The following is a 27,446-nucleotide window of genomic DNA, read 5'->3' on the forward strand; positions in this document are numbered from 1 at the left end:
TTCCTGATTTGTCGAAGGCTTTCATGGCTGGAATCACTAGGTTCTTGTGGGTTTTTTCGGGCTATAGAGCCATGTTCTAGACATGTTCAGAACAAAATCTGGCTACCAGTATTAAAAAACTCTAAAATTATAACAGCTAAACAACAGAGAGGAAAAAACCAGGCACAGATTAACACCTCCCAGCAACAGATTTTCCCAGACTCAGGCAGGCCTTCAAATGCTAATGAAGGTGATCAGCTAAACATTCACACCTAACTGCAGCAGGGAAGAGCTCCTTGCCCCACCCCAGCCATTCCACAGATATATAAACCCATTTTTCCTACTTCCAACAGACCTTCTCAACCTCTGAGGATGCTTGCCATAGATGCAGGTGAAACGTCAGGAGAAATGCCTCTAGAACATGGCTCTATAGCCCGAAAAAACCCACAAGAACCTAGTTGTTCCTGATTTCTTTTTTTAAAACACACATACAGAGAAATACATACACAAAAGAAAAGAGAGCGAGCTCCAACAAATAAACACAAACTTGAATAAGCTCTTTGTGTGTTAGTCCAGTCTCTCGGGGAGAGACATTGCAGGATATCCAGCATCTTAGCTTCGGTACTGTGTTGCTTGCTGTTCTCTCCAAAGTCTCTGCAGGAGTTCAAAGCAAGGGAAGTCAAATGGTTCCTCAGACCAGTTCTCTTGAGGTTATTAAGGTTTCACAAGCCCCAAACATATATATATGTTTCAGCTCCACTCCAGTCTTCAAAACTGGACAGCCTAAGGAAAAAGAAAGGAAACAAAAAAGAGAGTATTGGATGAATTCCAGTCTGTGTTCCCTTATTCCTCCTGTTTTTCCCCCAAAGGTCACAGTTCACACTGTTACACAAGAATGCAGATAGGCAAAATGTGTTAGGACTACATTAGCAAAAGTGTAATCAGAAGAGACATGGGTTGTACCAGCGACAACTGTACAAATCCACAGATATATAAACCCTTTTTCCTAGTTCCAACAGACCTCACTACCTCTGAGGATGCTTGCCATAGTTGCAGGCGAAACGTCAGGAGAGAATGCCTCTAGACCATGGCCATATAGCCCGGAAAAACCTACAACAACCCAGTGATTCCGGCCATGAAAGCCTTCAACAATACATCAAACCCACTATTCCGCTATATTCACACTATCATTGATAACAGATATATGCTGACTTTAGTATTTATTTATTTATTTATTTATTTATTTATTTACAGTATTTATATTCCGCCCTTCTCACCCCACAGGGGACTCGGGGTGGATTATAATGTACATATAAATCACAAACATTCAATGGCATAGACACACAACATATATAGACAGACACACAGAGGCTATTTAACATTCCAGCTTTTTCATGAGGGTATTCTGGCCACCAGGGGAGCTGTCCATTTGTGACACTGATGAAGTACTTACTCCTAGAATCATAGAATCAAAGAGTTGGAAGAGACCTCATGGACCATCCAGTCCAACCCCCTGCCAAGAAGCAGGAATATTGCATTCAAATCACCCCTGACAGATGGCCATCCAGCCTCTGTTTAAAAGCTTCCAAAGAAGGAGCCTCCACCACACTCCGGGGCAGAGAGTTCCACTGCTGAATGGCTCTCACAGTCAGGAAGGTTTTCCTCATGTTCAGATGGAATCTCCTCTCTTGTAGTTTGAAGCCATTGTTCCGCGTCCTAGTCTCCAGGGCAGCAGAAAACAAGCTTGCTCCCTCCTCCCTGTGGCTTCCTCTCACATATTTATACATGGCTATCATATCCCCTCTCAGCCTTCTCTTCTTCAGGCTAAACATGCCCAGCTCCTTAAGCCGCTCCTCATAGGGCTTGTTCTCCAGACCCTTGATCATTTTAGTCGCCCTCCTCTGGACACATGCCAGCTTGTCAATATCTCTCTTGAATTGTGGTGCCCAGAATTGGACACAATATTCCAGGTGTGGTCTAACCAAAGTGGAATAGAGGGGTAGCATGACTTCCCTAGATCTAGACACTATGCTCCTATTGATGCAGGCCAAAATCCCATTGGCTTTTTTTGCCGCCACATCACATTGTTGACTCATGTTTAACTTGCTGCCCACGAGGACTCCAAGATCTTTTTCACACGTACTGCTCTCAAGCCAGGCATCATCCCCCATTTTGTATCTTTGCATTTCGTTTTTTCTGTCTAAGTGAAGTATCTTGCATTTGTCCCTGTTGAACTTCATTTTGTTAGTTTTGGCCCATCTCTCCAATTTGTCAAGATCGTTTTGAATCCTGCTCCTGTACTCATTCTTTGCATGCTTGCTGGAGGTTTTTATGGTGTTGTAAATTAGCCTCCCCGCATAAGCAGTACCTAAATTTCCTACTTGAAAGATGCAACTGTCTTTCGGGCTGCAAAGGTCAACAGCAAGCTACACAAATTGGTCGGAAGCTCACTCCGACCCGGACTGGCTTCGAACTCATGACCTTTTGGTCAGTAGTGATCTTAATGCAGCTGACTCCCAGCCAGCTGCACCCCAGTCCCAGTGCTTTAGTACTTTTGACATCACTCCTCTCTTCAATTAACCAGTTGCACTGTGCCACTTTATGGTCCCATAATCATACTTCTGCATACCCTTTGCCTACTGCATTGCACTAAGGAAATATAGAAATATAGTTACTCGGGTCTGGTTAGATGATATGTCTATCTCATTGTTTGTCGTGGTGCTTGGTTGCTGAAAGATACCTATCTGTTGTATCATATTATTTCCCTTCCTTATGTAGTTTGTCTTTAGTGCGTTTATGTAGTTTGTGATTTGTCAGTGAAGGAAAACATGGGCCTAATTTGCAAGTCTCATTCCTTTCACACACATTTCTGATGAAATCCTGTTGTGGGATGGGAAACAGGTTGCCCATAGGCAATAGCCCGCCTCCACCTCAGCATCTAATTTAACCATATATCTTCACACTGTTATTGCCCAGGGGTCCTCAAACTTTTTAAACAGAGGGCCAGGCCACAGTCCCTCAAATTGCTGGAGGGCCGGATTATAATTTTTTAAAATGAATAAATTCCTATGCACACTGCACATATCTTATTTGTAGTGCAAAAAAAAAAAACCCGACTTAAAAACATACAATAATTAAAATAAAGAACAATTTAAACAAATATAAACATTAGTATTTCAACGGGAAGTGTGGGCCTGCTTTTGGCTGATGAGATAGGATTGTTGTTTATTTATTTATTTATTTACAGCTTTTATATTCCGCCCTTCTCACCCCGCAGGGGACTCAGGGCGGATTACAGTGTACCCATAAATGGCGAACATTCAATGCCAAATTTCGACATGCAAACATATACAGACATACACAGAGGCTATTTAACTTTTTCTAGCCGCCAGGGGAGCTGTCGCTTTCATCGTCCATCTGCGACGCTGATGAAGCACTTCCGCATTCCCCGAATGCTTCCCCACTGGAATGCTTTGCTGGCCTCATAAATCAGTTAATTTAGCCTCCCCACACTTTTAAGGTGGTATCTAATTTTCCTACTTGACAGATGCAACTGTCTTTCGGGTTGCAAAGGTCAACAACGGGCTACACACAATTGGTTGGAAACCCACTCCAACCTGGGCTGGCTTCGAACTCATGACCTTTTGGTCAGAGTGATCTTAATGCAGCTGATACTCAGCCAGCTGCACCACAATCCTGGTTGTTGTTGTTCTATGCTTTCAAGTAGTTTCAGACTTAGGTTGACCCTGAGCGAGGGCTGGGTAAATGACCTTGGAGGGCCATATCCGGCCCCAGGGCCTTAGTTTGAGGACCTCTGGTATTGCCCATCATGGTGAGAGACAGGAAAGTACTATCCCAAATCCTATGTTTCTTCACTGCTGACTGCATGGGAATAAACACTGCCTGCCTGCTTGCCTGCCTGTGGCCCACCATTGACCAGAATTTAATTTACAAGCTTTTCAGATATGACATTAAACCTCCCTTTCCAAGCAGGACTGACTTAACTCAGATTGTAAATATGTATAATTACTTCCTCCCACAAAGGAAAGCTTCCATTTAGACTCCTTTCCCACTGCTCCTTCCCTGCATCCCCCCTCCCCACAGATATTATTTATCTAATTACAATGACATTCTGCAGAAAAGCCAGGGTTTGGCTTCCAGCCCTGGAGCACTTTGAAGATCTTCAAAGTTTGGCATAGGCTGAGCAGAGCAATGTCTGTGAGCTTATGTGCAGATATACAAGGATTGCAACAGGCACTGCAGGGAAGAAAAGGCACACAAGACCCTTTAATCAGTTCTGCAAATCTGTATTATGTGCATTCAGAAATCCCTTCTTTCCCCTAAGCTTAAATAGATCAGTACAGGATTGAGCTATCTGAGACTCTTGGGCTGAATATGTAAAAAAAAAAAGATAAAGGAATGAGAAAATGTAAAATTTGTCAAAACTAAAACGCACATTTTTTGCAATCTGAAGTTCAGGATTCAGTTGGCTATTTTGAAGCCAGACAAGATATTTAGTCCTATCCCTTTCGTGGCAACCTTTTCATACCAGCAGCAAGCATTACCACCCCAGTCTTCTGCAAGAAGTTTTCCATATCTGTTATATACAACAGCAGATGGGGCATATGCTGTTTCACCTTCTTTTTTGCCATGGAGTGTGTCGATTTTCGCTTACTTCTTGGGAGGAGAGCAATGACGAATATTGATAAATATTGATAAAATAGTGAAGAGTAGAGACATCACACTGGCAACAAAGATCCGCATAGACAAAGGTATGGTATTCCCCGTAGTCACCTACGGTTGTGAGAGCTGAACCATAGGGAAGGCCGAGCGAAGGAAGATAGATGCTTTTGAATTGTGGTGCTGGAGGAAAGTTCTGCGAGTGCCTTGGACTGCGAGAAGATCCAACCAGTCCATCCTCCAGGAAATAAAGCCTGACTGCTCATTGGAGGGAAGGATAGTAGGGGCAAAGATGAAGTACTTTGACCACATCATGAGAAGACAGGAAAGTGTTGGAGATACCATCCTTCAACTCTTGATTTGCTTTCAGTACTGTAAATGCTTTCAGTACTGTAAATTGAGTAGGCTAGCAACTGAACTAGGTTTCAAAGATTAACTGTAGAAGAATTTCTGTCTTAAATAGCATGAAATACAATCTAGACTGTAAATACAAAAAAGACAAATTAATAATAGTTAATCTACAAGGCTTAATATATCCTGTGTTTTGTCAAAAAGGAGACCAAATGTTAAAGTTCAAATTCAGACTACTAGGTCTTCTGGACTACTAGGTCTTCTGGACCCATAGTCACCTACGGATGTGAGAGCTGGACCATAGGGAAGGCTGAGCGAAGGAAGATAGATGCTTTTGAACTTTGGTGTTGGAGGAAAGTTCTGCGAGTGCCTTGGACTGCGAGAAGATCCAACCAGTCCATACTTCAAGAAAGAAAGCCTAACTGCTCATTGGAGGGAAGAATAGTAGAGGCAAAGGTGAAGTACTTTGGCCACATCATGAGAAGAAAGGAAAGCTTAGAGAAGACAATGATGCTGGGGAAAATGGAAGGAAAAAGGAAGAGGGGCCAACCAAGGGCAAGATGGATGGATGGTATCCTTGATGTGACTGGATTGACCTTGAAGGAGCTGGGGATGGTGCCGGCCAACAGGGAGCTCTGGCGTGGGCTGGTCCATGAGGTCACAAAGAGTTGGAAATGACTGAACGAATGAACAACAACATAGAATCATAGAATCAAAGAGTTGGAAGAGACCTCATGGGCCATCCAGTCCAACCCCCTGCCAAGAAGCAGGAATATTGCATTCAAATCACCTGACAGATGGCCATCCAGCCTCTGTTTAAAAGCTTCCAAAGAAGGTGCCTCCACCACACTCTGGGGCAGAGAGTTCCACTGCTGAACGGCTCTCACAGTCAGGAAGTTCTTCCTCATGTCGATCTTCATTCCACAGTGCACAACTACTTCCTGTGGGGCTCCATGGTAAAAGGTGAACAGGCACATGCCACTGCAGCGCAACATGGGAGGCTTCCCATGTTCAATTGAGATCAACAGGGGAAGCCGGGCAGCCAATGCTTCCCCCCATGGGATGGGATGACAGGTGAATTGGGTGATGCGAGGTATGCAGCGATGGGTGCCCCATACCCCTGACGGGCACTGCCAGATTCACCACAATGTGTGATGTTTCTGGTGGCGCATCTTATGAGGTCATCCATTGGGTTTTCAAGGTAAAATTCATCCAGAATAACTGGGTTGTTGTAGGTTTTTTCGGGCTATATGGCCATGGTCTAGAGGCATTTTCTCCTGACGTTTCACCTGCATCTATGGCAAGCATCCTCAGAGGTAGTGAGGATTAGTTCAGAAGTCCATAATTAGTTCAGAAGTGGTTCAGATGTAAAAATGTAATTCAGTATCAAGGTCTTCAAGTGAATTCGTCATTAAGCACTTGTTTCAAATGAAGTCAAAATGATAATATCCTTCCACCCACTCAGACTGGTTTATATCTAAAACCAAATCTGATTGGGAAATTATACGTCTGGAAGATGATCAGAATTAGGCTTTGTTATGTTTTCACAGTAAAGTAGTCAACGCTCCTTTCTAGACTCCCTTTTTTAAGTGGCTTTGACAAGTATGTATATGTGGGCCATCATTAGATTTTTCTAAAATACACATTAAAACCAAGTAAATGATGTGTGGCTTTTGCATCCATTTATTCTGCACTCCAATTCTGTGAATCCATCTCCCTAAAGCCAACCATTGGCACAAATCTCTCAGCACTGAAGTATAACAGAAAAAAAGTAAACTCATTTACATTTGTAAATGTAACACTCAAATTACAGTGGGACATCGTGTATGAGAGTGTTATGGGAAGTAAAGTATTAATGGGGCTTTTTTGAAAGGACAATTTATAACTGCTCACTTTTTCTTTTTCTTTTTTTTGTCGTGTCAGGAGCGACTTGTTGTGAGAGAATTGGCCGTCTGCAAGGACATTGCCCAGGGGACGCCCGGATGATTTGATGTTTTATCATCCTTGTGGGAGGCTTCTCCCATGTTCCCGCATGAGGAGCTGGAGCTTCAGTCCTGCCAGCACAGGGGTTTAACCCACTGCACCACCGGGGGCTCACTGATCTGAATATTCATAACACAACACTGCCAAAAAAAAAAAAAAAAGGCAGCTTAGAGGCCATAGGACCTCATCATACTTGCCAATTTAAGTGTCCAGGCCAGGCCAGCATACTTCTGCCCTGGTTTTTCCTAGTTCCGACAGACCTCACTACCTCTGAGGATGCTTGCCATAGATGCAGGCGAAACGTCAGGAGAGAATGCCTCTAGACCAGAGGTTCTCAACCTCCCTCATGCTGCGACCCCTTAATACAATTCCTCATGTTGTGGTGACCCCCAACCACAAAATTATTTTCCTTCCTACTTCATAACTGTCATTTTGCTACTGTTTATCAATCGTGATGTAAATATCTGATACGCAGGATGTATTTTCATTCAGTAGACCAAATTTGGCACAAATACCCAATACGCCCAAATTTGAATACTGGTGGGGTTGTGTGTGTGTGTGGGGGGGGGGGGGGGGGGAGTTGGGTTGATTTTGTCATTTGGGAGTTGTGGTTGCTGGAATTTGTAGTTCACCTGCAATCAAAGAGCACTCCGAACTCCACCAACAATGGAATTGAACCAAACTTGGCACACAGAACTCCCATAGCAAACAGAAAATATTGGAAGGGTTTGGTGGGCATTGACCTTGAGTTCTGGAGTTGTAGTTCTCCTACATCCAGAGAGCACTGCGAACTCAAACGATGATGGATCTGGACCAAACTTGGCACGACTACTCAACATGCCCAAATGTGTACACTGGTGGAGTGTGGGGAAAATAGTCCTTGACATTTTGGGAGTTGTAGTTGCTGAGATTTGTAGTTCCCCTACAATCAAAGAGCATTGTGAACCCCACCAATGACAGAATTGGGTTAAACTTCCCACATAGAGCCTCCATGACCAACAGAAAATACTGTGTTTTCTGGTGGTCATTAGTGACCCCTCTGACATTCCCTCCTGACCCCTCCAGGGGTCCCGACCCCCAGGTTGAGAACCACTGCTCTAGACCATGGCCATATAGCCTGAAAAAACCTACAACAACCCAATGAAAATGCATGTTTTTATTAATGGAACTGAAAGGAGGACATTTCTGAGAGAAGAAAGCAAGCGAGCAAGCAAGCTATTATTTAATATAACTGGCTGCTAGGCTATTTCCAGACACAAAATATTCCTTTAGTTGGCTGGATACTTAAACTCTCAAATGTCATGATCCCAGAAGAGATTACCGCGATTCTAACAAATCTGGGTGGATGTGCATTATTGACAATTTTCTTAATGACTAGAATTGCTTTATCCCTTACCAAAAACATGTTCCAAAGGAATCATGTCAGCACCTGAGATTGATTTGAGCTGGATCTCTTTTATACTTTTTTTTGGTTTAAGAATCTTAGACACCAATAGGGGATGAACTTCCTTGCTCCTCCTTGTTTAAAACACTGTTTCTTCATTGCTTTTGACTTTCCTATCTGGAATTCCGAATCCCTGTTGTCTTACATCCTGGGTCAGAGCCGAAGCTGCCTGACCTCATCCTGTCCCTCCTTGCAGTATGTCTCAGAGCACACAAAGTAATAAATCACCTGCTCTCTTTTCTTTTATTTGAGGAAAGAGAAGTTTGGCTAATTTTGAACTATGCCTCTTCCCTCCCAAACAAAGCAGAGTTATAAAATACAGATACGGCACATAGAATCATAGAATCAAAGAGTTGGAAGAGACCTCATGGGCCATCCAGTCCAACCCCCTGCCAAGAAGCAGGAATATTGCATTCAAATCACCCCTGACAAATGGCCATCCAGCCTCTGCTTAAAAGCTTCCAAAGAAGGAGCCTCCACCACACTCCGGGGCAGAGAGTTCCACTGCTGAACAGCTCTCACAGTCAGGAAGTTCTTCCTCATGTTCAGATGGAATCTCCTCTCTTGTAGTTTGGAGCCATTGTTCTGTGTCCTAGTCTCCAAGGAAGCAGAAAACAAGCTTGCTCCCTCCTCCCTGTGGCTTCCTCTCAGATATTTATACATGGCTATCATATCTCCTCTCAGCCTTCTCTTCTTCAGGCTAAACATGCCCAGCTCCTTTAGCCGCTCCTCATAGGGCTTGTTCTCCAGTCTCCCTCAAAACAATGACAGGAAGTGATGTCACAACACTATATGGCCATGATGATAGGGGCTGAACAGATATTTTGGCATCATAGAGGATTGTGGAGGTGAGATGAGGACATTTTCATGTATTTGAGGGAGTCCTTGTGGACAACAAGTTAAACAGCAGCCAACAATGTGATGTGGCCAAAAAAAAAAAAAAAAAAAAAGCCAATGGGATTTTGGCTTGCATCAATAGGAGCATAGTGTCTAGATCTAGGGAAGTCATGCTACCCCTCTGTTCTGCTTTGGTTAGACCACAGCTGGAATATTGTGTCCAATTCTGGGCACCACAATTGAAGAGAGATATTGACAAGCTGGAATGTGTCCAGAGGAGGGAGACTAAAATGATCAAGGGTCTGGAGAACAAGCCCTATGAGGAGCGGCTTAAGAAGCTGGGCATGTTTAGCCTGAAGAAAAGGTTGAGAGGAGACATGATGACCATGTATAAATAAGTGAGAGGAAGTCATAGGGAGGAGGGAGAAAGCTTGTTTTCTGCTGCCCTGGAGACTAGGACGCAGAACAATATTATTTATTTATTTGGAGTGCTTCTACCCCACCCTTCTCAACCCGCTAGAGGGGACTCAGGGCGGCTTACAAAAGGCACAATTCAATGCCCAACAGTTCACAAAATACAATATACAAAGACAGTATAACAACAATTATAACTAGTTAAAACAATCAAATTAATACAATAGCAGCAATAAAATCATCTTATGGTCAACGTTCGCCAATTCATAAATCCATAATCCATCCAGCATTATCATAGTCCTTTCCTACTCTGGTCATCATTGTCTTTTATCCATCTGCCAGCTTACCCAAAGGCCTGGTCCCATATCCAGGTTTTTAACTTCCTTCTGAAAGAGAGGAGGGATGTTGATGACCTAATTTCCCCGGGGAGTGCATTCCACAGGCGAGGGGCCACCACTGAGAAGGCCCTGTCCCTCGTCCCCACCAGTCTCATTTGTGATAAAGGTGGGGCCGAGAGCAGGGGCCCCCCAGAGGATCTTAAACTCCGAGGTGGGACGTAGGAGATACGCCTGGACAGGTACGCTGGGCCGGAGCCGTATAGGGTTTTGCAGGTCAAAACCAGCACTTTGAATTGTGCTCGGAACTGGACTGGCAACCAGTGGAGCTGACATAACAGCGGGGTGGTATGCTCCCTGTATGAAGCTCTGGTGAGTAACAATGGCTTCAAACTACAATAAAGGAGATTCCATCTGAACATGAGGAAGAACTTGCTGACTGTCAGAGGCAGGCCCGTAGCCAGGATTTTGAATGGGGGGGGGGTTGAGTTTGATTCAGTGGGGGTGGGGACTGAGTTTGATTCGGGGGGTGGGGTGAGGATCTACCCTACCCCCATGCATATGGGATATATTGAGCATGGTGATCAGATCATGATAAGAATAAACATAACAGTTTAAACAATATATCAGTAAGGCCTTCTTGTGGACCACCCTGAAAATTTGGGGGGGGGGGGCTGAAGCTCCTTAAGCCCCCCCAGCTACATGCCTGGTGAGAGGTGTTCAGCAGTGGAACTCTCTGCCCCGGTGCGTGGTGGAGGCTCCTTCTTTGGAAGCTTTTAAACAGAGGCTGGATGGTCATCTGTCGGGGGTGCTTTGAATGCAATATTCCTGCTTCTTGACAGGGGGTTGGACTGGATGTCCCATGAGGTCTCTTCCAACTTTACGATTCTATGGTATTTTCCTTCTCTTCCTCGTTTTCCTCTTTTCTGTGCCAGTTTTTCTTTTTAAAAATTCTCTCTAGAGTCATAGTGAAAAATCACTAAGTTTAGAAAGACGTAACACCTGTGAATCTTAGGAAAGGCAAATGAAAAGGCAAGGATAAAATATGGGAGTTCATCTTCCCAAGAATAGAAATCTCCTGCTTTTGTGGCAAGGCATTAGGGGGGTGGGTGGGGGTTTTTTTTTTTTTTTTGGAAACTCCAGATTTATAGTGCCAAAAGGGTAAAACTGTACACACAGGCAGTCATTTCCTGTGTGAGCTGAAGCATTAGACTGAAGTAGGCTGTTTGCAGAGGGACTATGAGTGCCTCTCTGAGAGAGAGAGACAAAAACACAGACAACAATATCACCATTACACTTTGTCATTTTTGCCTTAACCCTTGAGGGAGGAGGGAGGCAGCACAGGGAGAGAAAAGAAGGAGGCTCTTTGAAGGAGACAACCATCTAGAAAAGCATCCGGAAGGTTGGAGAGGGTTGAACACAATCCCATCTAACACCACAAGCACAGAACCCACCCAGAGTGTGGTGGAGGCTCCTTCTTTGGAAGCTTTTAAACAGAGGCTGGATGGCCATCTGTCAGGGGTGATTTGAATGCAATATTCCTACTTTTTGGCAGGGGGTTGGACTGGATGGCCCATGAGGCCTCTTCCAACTCTTTGATTCTATGAAATGGACTAAAGCGTGCTATCTTTCTGTTGAAAAGTTTTAAGTCGGGAAAGTGTGTGAATAGAGAAATATCAAGAAACACCCAGGATCATCATTAAATAGTACATTATAATAAATAATGGATATAAATAACTAGTCTGGGCAAGTTCCTAGCTAGTGAGCAGACTGGGAATTTGAACAGTTGCAAGTGAAAGTGTTATAAGTGCTGAAGGTCCATTGTATCACACCACTTGGTAGCCCACGATTTGCAGATACATTTTACAGATAGAGTAAGACCTCCTAACCCACAGCGGATCTCGAGCTGATAGTGGTTACCTGAAACTGCGGATACAGCCAATCGCCATTAAATTAGGATATAGTTGGTTCCAGTATAAAAAAGGTAAAGGTTGTCCTGTTCTGTCGCCGCTGGATCTGAAATGAAGCGCCTTTAAGAGAGGATGTGCGGCTTAAATCCAGCGGGAAGCCAGGGCCCCCGAAAATAAGAATTTAGGAAAATTTCCCTCCTTAAACAGCTTGAGCTTAAATATGCTCCTTTCCAGAAATCGGAAAGGCAAAGCAGAAACAAGGCTTATTTCAAAAGAGCGGGAAAACTTGCTTCTGCTGTTTGAACAGACTGTAGCAATGCTGTGCAGGGCCCCAGAAAAGGGCGGGAAGAATCTTGCTTCTGGCTGGAGAGTTGCAAAGTGGCAAACTGCAGAACTTCCAAAAGGCGGGAAGAATTGTAGCAAACTTTGCAGAGCTGGCTGTGTAGATACTTCAAAAAGGGCGGGAAGAGAGCTGATGCAGACTTTCAGACTCCTCTTGCAAGAAAGGTGGAGCTTGGAGCAAAGAAGGAGGCTGCCAGCCCCTCTCTTCTGGTCACATGGGGTGACTTCCAAGATGGCCAGAAACAGAGAAACACAAGCAGATGGGCTCCCTTTCAAGATGGCTGAAACTCCTCAGGCACACACAGATGGATGCTGGTAATAGAAACTTGGAATGGCCTGTACAGGCTCCCTGATCTATAGTCTTTAAAGTTCTTTTTCTTTTATTCCTGGGCTGACAGAGCAATTGGGACCATCCCTTAATGTTCTGTCGCTGCTGGATCTGAAATGAAGTGCCTTTAAGTGAGGATGTGTGGCTTAAATCCAGAGGGAAGCCAGGGGGCCCGAAAAGAATCCTTTAGGATCTCACTTGGCTGGAGATCTTGATGGTTAGAGCTGCTATTCCCTCTGGAATTCCTCAGGGCTGTAAGGGAATCTTTAGAGGCTTACGACTGTTCTCCCCCGGGAAGTCTTAAAGGATGAAGCCTTTGTATAGGAGGACGTCTGTACACATCCTCTGCATTGACTTCCTTTGCTGAGACTAACTGAAAAATGGCCCCTTCCCTCCAAAAAACCCAGAGAGGGGCGGGACTAGGGATTCTAACTATAATTGACAGGTGGCTTGCCCTATGAATGCAGCCAAAGGAAGCCACCTATCTGCAAAGTCCCTGAAAGTTAGGACTATGAACAAACACTCTGTGCAAAACACAAAATTGGAGCCCCTTGAACATTAAGTCAGATGGAGGAAAGTGGAGGAAAGACAGGGGGAGGCACAATAAGCATGTGCGATGGCTGGCCAATCCTGAAGATAGGAAAGATGGGAGGAACAGTGTAGAACAGTTCCCTCTGCTTTTCCCTTGCCTGTCTGAGGAGATCCTAAGACATAACACAAACAGAAGGTGGGGGCAGTATGGTTATGTTCTGTAGATACTACCTTTTCTTCCCTCCCTCCATAGGCAGAGCAGTGATAGTTGGAATGGAGAGAAGGTCTTTCATCTTCTTCTGGGCTTAGGTAGGAAGAGGCCACGCTTACCTTGTCTTCTCTCATTCTTCCCCTTCTCTCTCTTTCCTTCTTTCTTTTTTGATCTTTCCCTGTCCCAGCTTGGAAAAAAGGTCATCCTGCTAAATAAAGTAAAGTGGGACCTCCATAAAGGGAGGCTGGATTTTCTAGCAGACTTCAGTATTTTCAGCCATGGCGCCATTCATAACCACCTGACTGGAGGGCTTTGCTTGAGAAGTTCTTTATTGTCGAAGGCTTTCATGGCCGGAATCACTGGGTTGTTGTAGGTTTTTCCGGGCTATATGGCCATGTTCTAGAGGTATTTTCTCCTGACGTTTCGCCTGCATCTATGGCAAGCATCCTCAGAGGTAATGAGGTCTGTTGGAAGTAGGAAAATGGGTTTATATATCTGTGGAATGACGAGGGTGGGACAGAGGACTTTTGTCTGCTGCAGCTAGGTGTGAATGTTTCAACTGACCACCTTGATTAGCATTTAATGGCTTGGAAGTGGTTGGGGAGAATCTTTTGTTGAGAGTGATTTGATGTGCCTGATTGTTTCCTCTCTGTTGTTTTGCTGTTGTAATTTTTGAGTTTTTCTAATACTGGTAGCCAGATTTTGTTCATTTTCATGGTTTCTTCCTTTCTGTTGAAATTGTCCACATGCTTGTGGATTTCAATGGCTTCTCTGTGTAGTCTGACATGGTGGTTGTGAGAGTGGTCCAGCATTTCTGTGTTCTCAAATAATATGCTGTGTCATCAGGTGCTCTGCTATGGCTGACTTCTCTGGTTGAAGTAGTCTGCAGTGCCTTTCATGTTCCTTGATTCGTGTTTGGGCAATGCTGCGTTTGGTGGTCCCTATGTAGACTTGTCCACAGCTGCATGGTACACGGTAGACTCCTGCAGAGGTGAGAGGATCCCTCTTGTCCTTTGCTGAATGTAGCATTTGTTGGATTTTCTTGGTGGGTCTGTAGGTGGTTTGTATGTTGTGTTTCCTCATCAGCTTCCCTATGTGGTCAGTGGTTCCCTTGATGTATGGCAGGAACACCTTTCCTCTGGGTGGATCTTCATCTTTACTTTTGTGGCTTGGTCTTGGCCTTGCAGCTCTTCTGATGTCTGAGGTGGAGTATCCATTGGCCTGTAGAGACAACTCTACAGGCTCCATCTCTCTCTAAATACCCATCCTAGTCATATGTCACCTTGTCATGCCCAGCATTTTTAAAATTTTAATTATTGCAATTGGCCCGCCATAGGTTTTTAATGCGTCGTGGTGTTATTGTTACTGTTTATGAGTTTATTTATTGTCTTTATTGTTGTTGTTGCTTTTTTACTGATGTATTTGGGCTCGGACTCTTGTAAGCCGCACCGAGTCCTTCGGGAGATGGTAGCGGGATATAAATAAAGGTTTATTTATTTATTATTATAATGAGGAGAATTTGAAAATATCTCACATCTTATGATGAATCTGTAACAAGTGTGCAACATAAAATGTGACAATTAGAATAAGAACAAATGAGCAGTATCGGGTCACCAGATGAATTGAAATCTTCTAATGTGAGTGAAAGAAGAAAGCAATCAATACCAAGCCTTTAACTGGAAGAGACAGTTACTGTCATCTCTGCTCTCCCTAATGCAGTTATGAGAAATGGACCTTCAGGCTCTCAAGGGCCAAGGCCTTTTTAATGATTTCTGTCAGAAGAGACTCATATTCATTTTTTTCTTTTGCACAAAGCCATGCTAACTCTGAAATCCTATACTGCTAGCATACCTCAAACAGGGTGGGTTGTGAGTCCAACAGCTGACTGTAGAATTAGTTTTTTTGGTTACAACTGGAACTTGCCTATATCTCCCCAGAGGCCCACAGACTATTCAAAAAAATAAACATGTATGATGGGCGCTTAGAGTTCAGTGATCAGGTTAAAACGGCCCTACAAGTTTACTATCCTTTTATTGCAGACTAGCCGTACCTACCACGCCAAACTTCCTTCCCTCTTTCTCTCCTTTCTTTCTCTCCTTCCTTCTGTTTTTTCTTTCCTTCTCTCCTTCCTTCCCTCTTCCTCTTCCCTTGCTTCCCACATTTTCTTTCCCTTCCTCTTTTCCACATTCTTCCTTCTCTACCTATTCTTGGACTGCAACTCCGAGCAGTCCTCTTGATAGATTTATCTACCTGCCTACCTGCCTATCTCTATCTAATCTGTCTATCTGAAGGGTAGCTGGGAGTTGCAGTCCACGAATAGCAAATTGGAAATATGCCGGGATTGGGATGCTCTCAAAGAAATCCAAGGAGAAGAAAGCTTGCATCTTGGAAGAAGTGCATTTGGATCATCCTCCTCTCCTAAAGGGCCTGTTCTAGGGGATGCTGGGAGCTGTAGTCCAGAAGAGAGTGTGGATATGCTATTGTGTGTTTTGTTTGCTGGGGGACTTGTTTTTGCACATGCACTGTCATGTATTTTTGCTTTTTTTCTGTTCATTCCGCTGTGTTTTTCAGTATTTTTATGAGAGATGGTCACTCATTGGTCTGGGAGGTGTCTTGTGTCCAAATTTGGTGTCAATTCATCCAGTGGTTTTTGAGTTATGTTAATCCCACAAACTGACATTACATATTTATTTATATAGATGGGGACAGTGGGCAGGGAGCTGAGGTTAACATTTTTGCCACCTAGAGAGACCTCATGGGCCATCCAGTCCAACCCCCTGCCAAGAAGCAGGAATATTGCATTCAAATCACCCATGACAGATGGCCATCCAGCCTCTGTTTAAAAGCTTCCAAAGAAGAATCCTCCACCACACTCCGGGGCAGAGAGTTCCACTGCTGAACGGCTCTCACAGTCAGGAAGTTCTTCCTCATGTTCAGATGGAATCTCCTCTCTTGTAGTTTGAAGACATTGTTCCGCGTCCTAGTCTCCAGGGAAGCAGAAAACAAGCTTGCTCCCTCCTCCCTGTGGCTTCCTTTCACATATTTATACATGGCTATCATATCTCCTCTCAGCCTTCTCTTCTTCAGGCTAAACATGCCCAGCTCCTTAAGTCGCTCCTCATAGGGCTTGTTATGCTGTGTGACAAAGCATTACACTATTATAAAGGACTCATCTACATGTGCCATAAAATCCGGGACCTGCTGTCAGTCAGCAGATGGTAGAGTCCTGCTGAAACCAATTTGGCATGGCTGGGTATCACCCATATCTTTCCGATTGACCCCATTGCTGTGGCAGATGGCTTGAGAACTCTGGAAAGTTTTCCCGAGAAAACTTTGCTGAGAATTGATTAAACATGCTTTGCTCCCATATTAAGGACTGGAAGTTCCTGAATGTCATTTGGACATCTGGTAATAACCCGGTCCACTTTGAGTTTTAGATCTGGTGTAGAGAAGCCCTAAGGAAAAGTATTCATTCAACAGTTATACTAGGAGAGCACAGTGCTAAATATCCAATGGTACTTTGATGTCTGAGGATTAGAGTAGATGTAGAGTATTAGGATGAGGAAAATAAAATAAATTTCAAAATGGTGTGCTGCACTTAAAAGTTATCAGAACTTTTCCTGGTGTAAGGCTGTTTCACCTTTTTATTGCTGCCATTATATCGATTGGCTGCACCAACATAAAAATTGGCTCAGAAATCTGAACTGACTTCTTGGCCTATAATTGCATTCTTTGCACATTGCTAAAAGGTTTCAGTCAGAAAATCTTCCCCTTGGGTCACTTAAAATGCTGCTGAAAGTATTTTGATTTTAGAATGGTCCAAATTACAGCAATTACAAGACTGTATCAAAAGCCAGTATGTCATAGGCAATGGAGGAGATACTCAAATGGTTTGAGTGTATGTGAGGTGGAGGGAAAGAAAGAGACAATAAGAGAAGGAGGGAGAGAAGGCTTGTCTATATGAAAAAAATGGTACTTACTTTGAATCTGGTACTGGGAATCTTTATGATGCACATGATAAGTACCTGGGCTTTTTAGTCCTTAACCCTGTTTTTCTCTGCATTTAGGACCTCATCACATTAATGTCTGATTCCATCCTAGGATGTTTCCAGGATGGAGCCAGGATGGAGACAGCTGGAGTCCATCACATGATACAGGACTACATCCAGCGGGGATCCATCCTGGTTCCATCCTGGCTCCATCCTGGCAGTGACGTAGGATGGAGGCCAGAGAACATGGTGGTGATGTGGCGATATGGGCACAGGGTGATGGCTACCCTGCTGCCCCATGGATTTGTCACAATGGCCAGCAAATTCCCCTGCTGTCACCCATGTTTTGGATGTCAATGTGTTGAGGTCCTAAACAAAGTCAGGAGATGCTTCAGAGTTTGCAGAAGACTCTGGAGTATCTATGGGCCTTGCAGTTGAACAGCAAATGTATGTTTGTTTCGGCCCGATCCATTGCTGCCAATCTCTTCCCCCTCTGCTGATCAGTACTGGGAAGGGGATGGATTGCTTCTACCCATAGTTTTTAAAGTGTGTTGTCCTATTGATAATGCTTATGTTATTGTTTTATTGTTATGTTGTTTTTAAATTGCTGTTTTGTTGTTGTTATTGCTTGTATTGTTGTATTGTGGGCTCGTCCTCATGTAAGCTGCACCGAGTCCTCTGGGGAGATGGTAGCGGGGTATAAATAAAGTATTATTATTATTATTATTATTATTATTGCTTCTGCATTGCTGTTGCAGCCCCATGTTAGCCATGGAGTCCCATCTGAGCACCTTTCTGCTGAAGTCAGAATGTAGTGCCTGCATGGTCAGCAATAAGGAGGGGATCACTCGCTTCCCCTCCTTGACGACTGAATGGACATTATATTATGACCGCAAAGGACAATGGCCAAGCACTCCTAGGGAGGTCTATGGCTGGTGAAGAGCACCAGGGCCAGGTATGTAGTTGGGGGGGGGGTTGAGGGGCTCTCCCCCCCCCCCCCAAATTCTCATGGTGGTCCGTGAGAAGGCGTTACTGGTACATTATTTAAACTGTTAGGTTTATTCATATCATGATCTGATCACCATGCTCAATATATCCCATATGCAGGGGGGTACTGGGATAATGATACAAAAGGTTTGCTAGGGTGGATCCTCAGCCCCCCCCCCCCCCCCCGAATCAAACTCAGCCCCCTTCCCAATTAATATCCTGGCAAAAGGCCTGACCAGGGCTGTTTATCATTGGCGTAATTTCAGATCCTACCTTCCCAGGTCAGGTGGAAATGAGCCTCCCAGAAGAAGCTGTGGCCATTTCGCACTCCACAATCACACAGTTCCTCCATACCACGGTTTGGAAATATTTTTAAAACCACAATACAAAGTTCAATTTTGCCATTTTTAATCAGGGATTCCATTTTTCTATGCCATTGTATATAACAGTGAGCATCCACAGATCGTGATATTGAAGCGTGATCTGGGAACCATCCTCCAGTGGATATGTACAGCACTGATAATGCTCCTTTAACTGTAATGGTTGCCTCCTATGGAATCCTTGGATTTATAGTTTAGTCAAAGGCACCCAGGAGAATCCATGGCTGGGCATTCCAAAGGCTCTGTTTTCAAATGACAACCTCGGGATTCCATGGGACATTACTAGAGCTCTTAAAGGTCGTAATGTGAACGGTTCCCAGGTCTTTCAGGTCTCACTACAGATAGTTTCTTGAAATTCTCTCTCAATGCTGCACTCCTTTATACTAATTCTAGAGACAGGTACTCAGTGACTATGATATCTAGCAAATGCCTGTTTGTTTCAAGTTATTTGCTGTTTATTTGCGCACCTTTCAGAGTACAGGGTATAACATTTTGAAAGTTAGAGGAATCATAGAATTATAGAGTTGGAAGAGACCTCATGGGCCATCCAGTCCAACCCCCTGCCAACAAGCAGGAAGACTGCATTCAAAGCACCCCTGAGAGATGGCCATCCAGCCTCTGTTTAAAAGCTTCCAAAGAAGGAGACTCGACCACACTCTGAGGCAGAGAGTTCCACTGCTGAACAGCTCACAGTAGAATCATAGAATCATAGAATCAAAGAGTTGGAAGAGACCTCATCGACCATCCAGTCCAACCCCCTGCCAAGAAGCAGGAATATTGCATTCAAATCACCCCTGACAAATGGCCATCCAGCCTCTGCTTAAAAGCTTCCAAAGAAGGAGCCTCCACCACACTCCGGGGCAGAGAGTTCCACTGCTGAACAGCTCTCACAGTCAGGAAGTTCTTCTTCATGTTCAGATGGAATCTCCTCTCTTGTAGTGTGAAGCCATTGTTCCGTGTCCTGGTCTCCAGGGAAGCAGCAAACAAGCTTGCTCCCTCCTCCCTGTGGCTTCCTCTCACATATTTATACATGGCTATCATATCTCCTCTCAGCCTTCTCTTCTTCAGGCTAAACATGCCCAGCTCCTTAAGCTGCTCCTCATAGGGCTTGTTCTCCAAACCCTTGATCATTTTAGTCGCCCTCCTCTGGACACATTCCAGCTTGTCAATATCTAGATCTATCATCAGTTAAATGTTATAATTGTATCTCCATGATATTACCTGCTTTTCTTGGTAACAGATTGGTGTGAGTATTAGTAGTAATACAAAATACATAATACTTAGGAGTTCAATAATGTGAATGGAAGAGCTAGTATTGTTGAATCTCACAAGAGCTGCTCTATTTCAACTATTCAGATTTTACTCTCCATTACTTCGTTTTCCCTATTCACTCAGACTTAGGGGACATACCCTGACTTCCTACACATGCCAGCAGATCAAAGATGATCACATCCTTTCCAAGAACAGTGCAATTTTAGTTAACAGCACAAGCAGGTCTTTTAGAAATTCCAGCCCCAAGGTCATGCAGCTGACAAAATAGCCTGTGAATTAGAATACTATTTAGAACGTTAATTTCAAGTGTTTCCATGAACACTGGATTTGGTGAGGAGGAAAGAATGGGTCAGTTGACACCAGCCAAGCTTTAATGTTAAAGAAAAATCATTATTCTGTTCAAACCACCAGCTATTGACACCTACTCCAAAACAAAGAGGTGCTATTGGATACCAGAATTGGCAGGAGCCGACAGTCTGTGAGTTGACCAGTCGGCACCATGCCGAAACAATATTAATGGCGTACCTTAAGCAAGCTCAGAAGGAACGGCTCAAAATATAAGTACACAAATTCAATTGGTACAATGGGAGAATGTCTGAATAAAATGTTTGAAATGTACTTTGAGTAATGATTTGAAAGAAAACTTTTAAAGATGATGTATAGGTGGGAATTGATTTCAGAGAGGCTTTCTAAGATGTATAAAGGCAATTCTAGTAAATGTTAGAAATGTGAGAAGGTTGTTGGGACAATTTACCATATGTGGTTATCTTGCAAAAAGGCTCAGGGATACTAGATTTTTTTTAAAAACATATGATTTTAGAAAAAAATGTTAAAATTATGATGAAATCAAAATTTTACTTGTTGATCAACTAGAAAGGAAACATGAAAGATTACTGCAACGTATAATAACTGTAGCAAGAATTCTCAAAGATGGAGAAAAACAGCTATCCCGATATTTTTTGTGTGTGTGTGTCATGTCAGGAGCGACTTGAGAAATTGCAAGTAGCTTCTGGCTGTCTGCAAGGATGTTGCCCAGGTGACACCAGGATGTTTTTGATGTTTTATCATCCTTGTGGGAGGCTTCTCTCATGTGCCTGCATGAGGAGCTGGAGCTGAAAGAGGGAGCTCATCCGCGCTCTCTCCGGATTCAAACCTGCGACCTGTTGGTCTTCAGTCCTGCCGGCACAGGGGTTTAACCCACTGAGCCACTGGGGGCTCCTAGCTATCCCGATGCAAGAAGACTGACTGAATGGAGATTTGTGAATTAGCTGAAATGGACAAACTGATGATCCTGATCAAGGAGAAATCTTTTACTAATTTTAACAAAGACTAGGACTTGTTTATTATTAATGTTTATAGCCATTTATTTTTTACTTTCCTATACCAAAGAAATGTTCCCCTTCTTTTTATTGTTATCTGAAAACCGTAATAAAAAAATTACAGCAACAATAGCAACAAACTTCAACTATTAGTTTTCTGATTTAGAAGTGTTGTTGAAAGTAAAATGAATGGATATGCAGTGACATCTAAAGGGAGTGGGAAATAAATCAAAATCAACAGGCAATTAGTGTGAGGCTTGTAGATTGATATTAGTGGCTGTATGTTCCTGCCTGTGAGAGCCGTTCAGCAGTGGAACTCTCTGCCCTGGAGTGCGGTGGAGGCTCCTTCTTTGAAAGCTTTTAAACAGAGGCTGGATGGCCATCTGTCAGGGGTGCTTTGAATGCAATATTCCTGCTTCTTGGCAGGGGGTTGGACTGGATGGCCCATGAGGTCTCTTCCAACTCTATGATTCTATGAATGTGTTTATCAGTGTTTGTTTATGTTAGGGTGATTGTTGTAGGTATAGTTGTGTTAGTTGTCATAGTTTAGTTTTATATATTACTTTAAACATCTTTTCAAATATTACAAACTACTGGTCCATGATACAAAACATGATGCAAGAGTCAACACATAGGTTCTACAATTTAGAAGTGACTCAATGACTTTAATTGTTTACAATTGTTAACTAGTTATTTCCAAACTCTTGGGGTGGAGAGAGTTCCATTGAATCATGGGAGTTAAAGTGGTGTCAAACTGCATTAATTCTACAATGTAGATCGTTAGAAGGCAAATACGATAAAAACGGTTTCTGTGCCGTCGCTGCCTGTGGATCTATAGTTTTTAGTGAAAAAACAAGGACATGGCAACTTTTCCCCAGGGGATTGCTTCTTGCCTTCCTTTAGAGAACTAGAACTCTCGAGGATCAACAAGACACTATAGATAACTCAAAATAGACTTTATTGTTTACAAAGAGTTATCTTTCTGAGGCATTAAACTTGGTGTTCCAAAAAGGGTAAAGAAAATATACATTATATCTCTGGTTGTCTTGGGTCCAAGGAGTTTTCCAGCTGAGTAGCTTCCAAGTTCCCTCTTTCTCAATGGCTATGAGGTCGAAACACTCACAACCCCAGTCCAATTGCCTATATTGAAGGCACAAAGTCTGCCTCTTGATGCCAAAGGACTGGTTTGAAAGCGCTTAAGATTCCTCAACGTTGTCCAGATGAGCTGGGCATGAAGTATGAAGTTTTTGCATTTTATATTTTGTGTATACTGTGTTTATTGTGTTGATGGGCGTGGCCTCATATAAGCCGCCCCGAGTACCCTTGGGGGAGATGGAGCGGGGTATAAATAAAATTATTATTATTATTATTATTATGATATAGCACTGCAGATTCATATAATCCAGTTCAAAGCAGATAATGTGGGTTATCTGCTTTGATAATCTGGATTATATGGCAGTGTAGAAGGGACCATAGTCTACTCATTTTAGAAACATTCAATGCATACTTGAACTATTCAATGCATACTTGACCCAGATATTAAGGATTTTATTTCACAAAGTTACTATTTTATGGCTACCATGCAAACAGCAGTAGTAGATGCCTACCATTATGGTCACTCTCTAAGCTAGAAAACTATCTCATGCCAATTACCTGCTACTGAGGAAAAAATGATTGAATATCAAGTGCTATTAAGCAGAAAAATCAGCCAAGCAAAAGGAGTCGGTTGAGGCATAAGGTATTATGCCAAATCAGTAAGATCAGTTGACTAGAGAGTTCAGCATGTTGATATACTGGTAACCATATGACCATGCATACGAAATAACCTGGATCATAAATTTTCTCTTCTGGCAAACCTTGCAGATGTCCCTGATCATTGCTATCCTGGGATTATACCACTAATCCAGAGGTTCAGATCTGAACGCTGTCTCTGTTGGGTGTGTCTGTTTTTCCCTGTTGTGCCTGAGGCTCACACTCCTGTTATTTTGGACTGAAAATTGCTCTTGGATGACAACTAGTGGAAAGAGTTATTCTCAGAAATCTAGTGGGAATCATGGCAACAAAAGAGATATAAAACAAAAACCATTCTCTAGGGGCCCTTCTACATGTGCCCTAAAACATGGAAGAAACTGGGATAAAAAGTGGTAACATTTCATAACATAAATGACATTTCACGAAAGTACGTGTTAAAAAGGTGCACTTAAAACCCACTTTCAGCCAAAAAATGTGCAAATTCATATGACTGTATATCCCTACAGTCAAGGAAAACAAGTGACTTCATATACCCTGGTGTGGACTGCTCCAGTGCATGTGTGCATTTTAAAACCTCAAAACATCTGATCTGGGCTGCAAACAAATAGAGCCACGGACACACAGGTGGCTAAATGGAAACACAAATGGATTTCTAAAATCCGCTACAAGGATATATCAAATATCCTTACTTTAAATATATCAAAATAAACTTAATTAAGTAGTTGATAGATTTTATAGGGTTTTCATAGTTCGAAGCTGACTTAATGACAGTAATATTTGTATGATTTAACCCTTAATAAACAACACCAAGCTCATCTAACTTTTCTAAGCTAGAGTCTGTGTTATGTGCCACTATTAATGCTTTCCTTTCCCTGACTCCACATGCTGACTTCATGAAGGAGATGTCAGAGAAGAGAAGAGAAATGAAGTGGGCCTTGAGTATGTTATGCCTTTTTAGCTGCTGCATGCTGGCTTCCCTGATACAGATGTTGGAAATATCTTCATGCCTCATTATTATGATCCTTGAGGGATCTAATCTGAAATACCCCACATCCCCATGCAAATCAATTGCTTGGGATAATATAATATGCTCTTTAGTCTTGCAGGGTGGTGAAAATGACGGTATTATCAAAGGATTATTCCAGATTTCCTGTATCTAAAAACATAATCAGGAAATCTTGGAAGGGTATGTTGCATATTAACTGTCATAAACAGCCCACACAACCCCTAGAAATGAAACAGGGGTAGGTGGCTGGATCCATACTAAGCAGGTTCAATTTGCATTTTTGGTTATGTTGGAAAATCTGCAACATTTGTGCTTCTGGTAGGAAAACACTTAGGAACATAACCCTAAAACATATTCAGTCTGGATTGTCCCACTGATGCCTTGTGTACACTAGGCAAATTACTCCAGGGTGTTTTTGCTCCAGAGCTGTCACATATCTAGCAGGTACCTGAATCTGGTCCTATGTCCAGATGGTCCATCACCTTGTCTCCACTGCTTGTCTCCACTCCAAAAGCCAATGAGATTTTGGCCTGCATCAATAGGAGCATAGTGTCTAGATCTAGGGAAGTAATGCTACCCCTCTATTCTGCTTTGGTTAGACCACACCTGGAATATTGTGTCCAATTCTGGGCACCACAATTCAAGAGACTCATATTGACAAGTTGGAATGCGTCCAGAGGAGGGCGACTAAAATGATCAAAGTTCTAGATCTAGGGAAGTAATGCTACCTCTCTATTCTGCTTTGGTTAGACCACACCTGGAATTTTGTGTCCAATTCTGGGCACCACAATTGAAGGGAGATATTGACAAGCTGGAATGTGTCCAGAGGAGGGCGACTAAAATGATCAAGGGTCTGGAGAACAAGCCCTATGAGGAGCGGCTTAAGGAGCTGGGCATGTTTAGCCTGAAGAAGAGAAGGCTGAGAGGAGATGTGATAGCCATGTATAAATATGTGAGAGGAAGCCATAGGGAGGAGGGAGCAAGCTTGTTTTCTGTTTCCCTGGAGACTGGGACACGGAACAATGGCTTCAAACTACAAGAAAGGAGATTCCACCTGAACATGAGGAAGAACTTCCTGACTGTGAGAGCTGTTCAGCAGTGGAACTCTCTGCCCCGGAGTGTGGTGGAGGCTCCTTCTTTGGAGGCTTTTAAACAGAGGCTGGATGGCCATCTGTCAGGGGTGCTTTGAATGCAATATTCCTGCTTCTTGGCAGGGGATTGGACTGCGTGGCCATGAGGTCTCTTCCAACTTTTTGATTCTATGATTCTATGGAAGAGATATGTTGTGAAAAGGCTGGCTCTTATTATGTGTCCATTGAATTCTATATTCACCTGTCCTTTTCATCCCATAGATAAGGTATGCTTCTAGCCAGCCATGGAGCTCCCTGTGAATGCCTGGCTATTGCCTGCTATGTCTGCTAGTGTCAGAATGGGGCACCCATGTCACCAGCAAGAAATGGTGACGGTGACATGGGGATGTGTTGAGCTATGTCAGGAAAGGGTAATGGTGCAGTGTCCATTTGGACAGTGGATTCAATAAAAATAAACCTGATCCAGTTGTCTACATTGCCATGAAGTTCCAAGATAGATGAAACTCTAGAGCAGAGGTCCTCAAACTGAGGCCCGAGGGCTGGATACGGTCCTCCAAGGTCATTTACCTGGCCCTTGCTCAGGGTCAACTTAAGTCTGAAATGACTTGAAAGCACACAACAACAACAACAACAACAACAACAACAACAACCCTATCTCAACAGCCACACTTCCCATTGAAATACTAATAAGTTTATATTTGTTAAAATTGTTCTTCATTTTAATCATTGTAATGTTTTAAAGTGTTTTTTGTACTACACATAATATATATGCAGTGTTCATGTTTTTTTCAAATTATAATCCAGCCCTCCAACAGCTTGAGAGACTGTGACCAGGCCCTCTGCTTAAAAAGTTTGAGGACCTTACTCTAGAGTCTTCCCTGATTTTCCTTAAATTGGGGCAAAATTGGGTTAGGAGCAAAAGAAAGAAGCTGGGATACTCACTGAAGGTTCCCATGTGCCATGAAAATAGCCAGCACTAGATTCAAGTTGAGTCCAGATTTTTTCATTTGTGTAAATGAGCCCTAGGTCTTCCCAGTAAGTGTGTTGACTGCAGACCTCAGTCACTCGTATATTACAAAGACTTATTTATTTATTTATTATTTATTATTCGAACTTATATGCCACCACTCCCCTGGGGCTCGAAGCGGCTTACAAGAATGGCTAAAATCTAACACAATTTAAAAATAATTTAAAACAATTTAAAAAACAGCAATATCAAAAATCAAAGGCCTGTCGAAACAGGTATGTCTTACAAGCCCTGCGGAAAGCTGATAAGTCCCACAAGGCATGGACTTCAGGTGGCAGAGTATTCCAGAGTGATGCTGCCACTGCTGTGAAGGCTCTGCGTCTGGTTGCTGTTAGACGCAAGGTCTTAACACTGGGAATTTCCAATAGATCTTGGTCTTCGGAACGGAGGGATCTCTGGGGTTGGTAGGCGGTGAGGCGCTCCCTCAGGTACATCGGCCCCAGACCATGCAAGGCCTTAAAGGTGAGTACCATCACTTTGAAAAGCGATCCGGTGCTCAATTGGTAGCCAATGCAGCTGCAGTAAGATTGGGGTTATGTGGCATCTCATCAGAATTCCCGCAAGAAGCCGAGCAACTGCATTTTGTACCAACTTGAGCTTCCGGATCACCGACAGAGGAAGGCCAATGTAGAGGGCGTTACAGTAGTCTAGTCTTGAGATGACCGTAGCCTGGATGACCGTAGCTAGGTCGTCCTTGGACAAGTAGGGGGCCAGCCGTCTAGCCTGCCGCAGATGAAAGAAGGCGGTTCTGCTAACAGTGGAGACCTGGGCCTCCATCGTCAGCAGAGGGTCCAAAAGGACTCCCAGACTCTTTACCAATGATGACGGGCATAGCGCCTCGCCATCCAGGGTATGCAGCTGGATATCCCCACTGGCCGGTTGACCCAGCCATAGGATCTCCATCTTTGCTCAATTCACCCTCAACCTGCTGGCACGCAGCCATCCAGTAACGGCCTCGAGGCACTGATGGAAACAATCGGGTACAGAGTCCGGTCTGCCCTCCATCTTCAGCACCAGCTGAGTGTTGCCACTTGGAACAAAATCAAGACCTTGACCTCTCTTTATTGGCTTAAGTATATTGGCTTAAGTCTTCTCCAAAACTAGTATTGCTAGCACATTACATTGCAGAACTTGGAGCTATTGTTTAAGTGCTGTGGGAATTGAAATCACTTGGGGAAAGAAATCATGTGGTTTAAGAAACATTGCTGCACGAACCAGGTCATGTTGTAAACTTTTGACATTTATTACTGAGAAGATGGAATCTATTCACTTCTTCGG

General features: G+C 43.4%; 1 protein-coding gene across 1 annotated transcript in view; it reads right to left on the reverse strand.

The window, feature by feature from the left end:
- Positions 1-444: 444 nt before the first annotated feature.
- The window catches only part of TWIST2 (twist family bHLH transcription factor 2), a 45,068-nt gene continuing 18,066 nt past the window's right edge, over positions 445-27,446 (reverse strand). Inside the window, exon 2 of the mRNA XM_060784016.2 lies at positions 445-762. The gene's annotated coding sequence lies outside the window, so the exon portion shown is untranslated. The remainder of the gene's footprint in view (positions 763-27,446) is intronic.

The sequence above is a fragment of the Anolis sagrei genome, chromosome 1 (genome assembly GCF_037176765.1).
Source record: "Anolis sagrei isolate rAnoSag1 chromosome 1, rAnoSag1.mat, whole genome shotgun sequence".
In the NCBI taxonomy this organism is placed as follows: Eukaryota; Metazoa; Chordata; class Lepidosauria; order Squamata; family Dactyloidae; genus Anolis; species Anolis sagrei.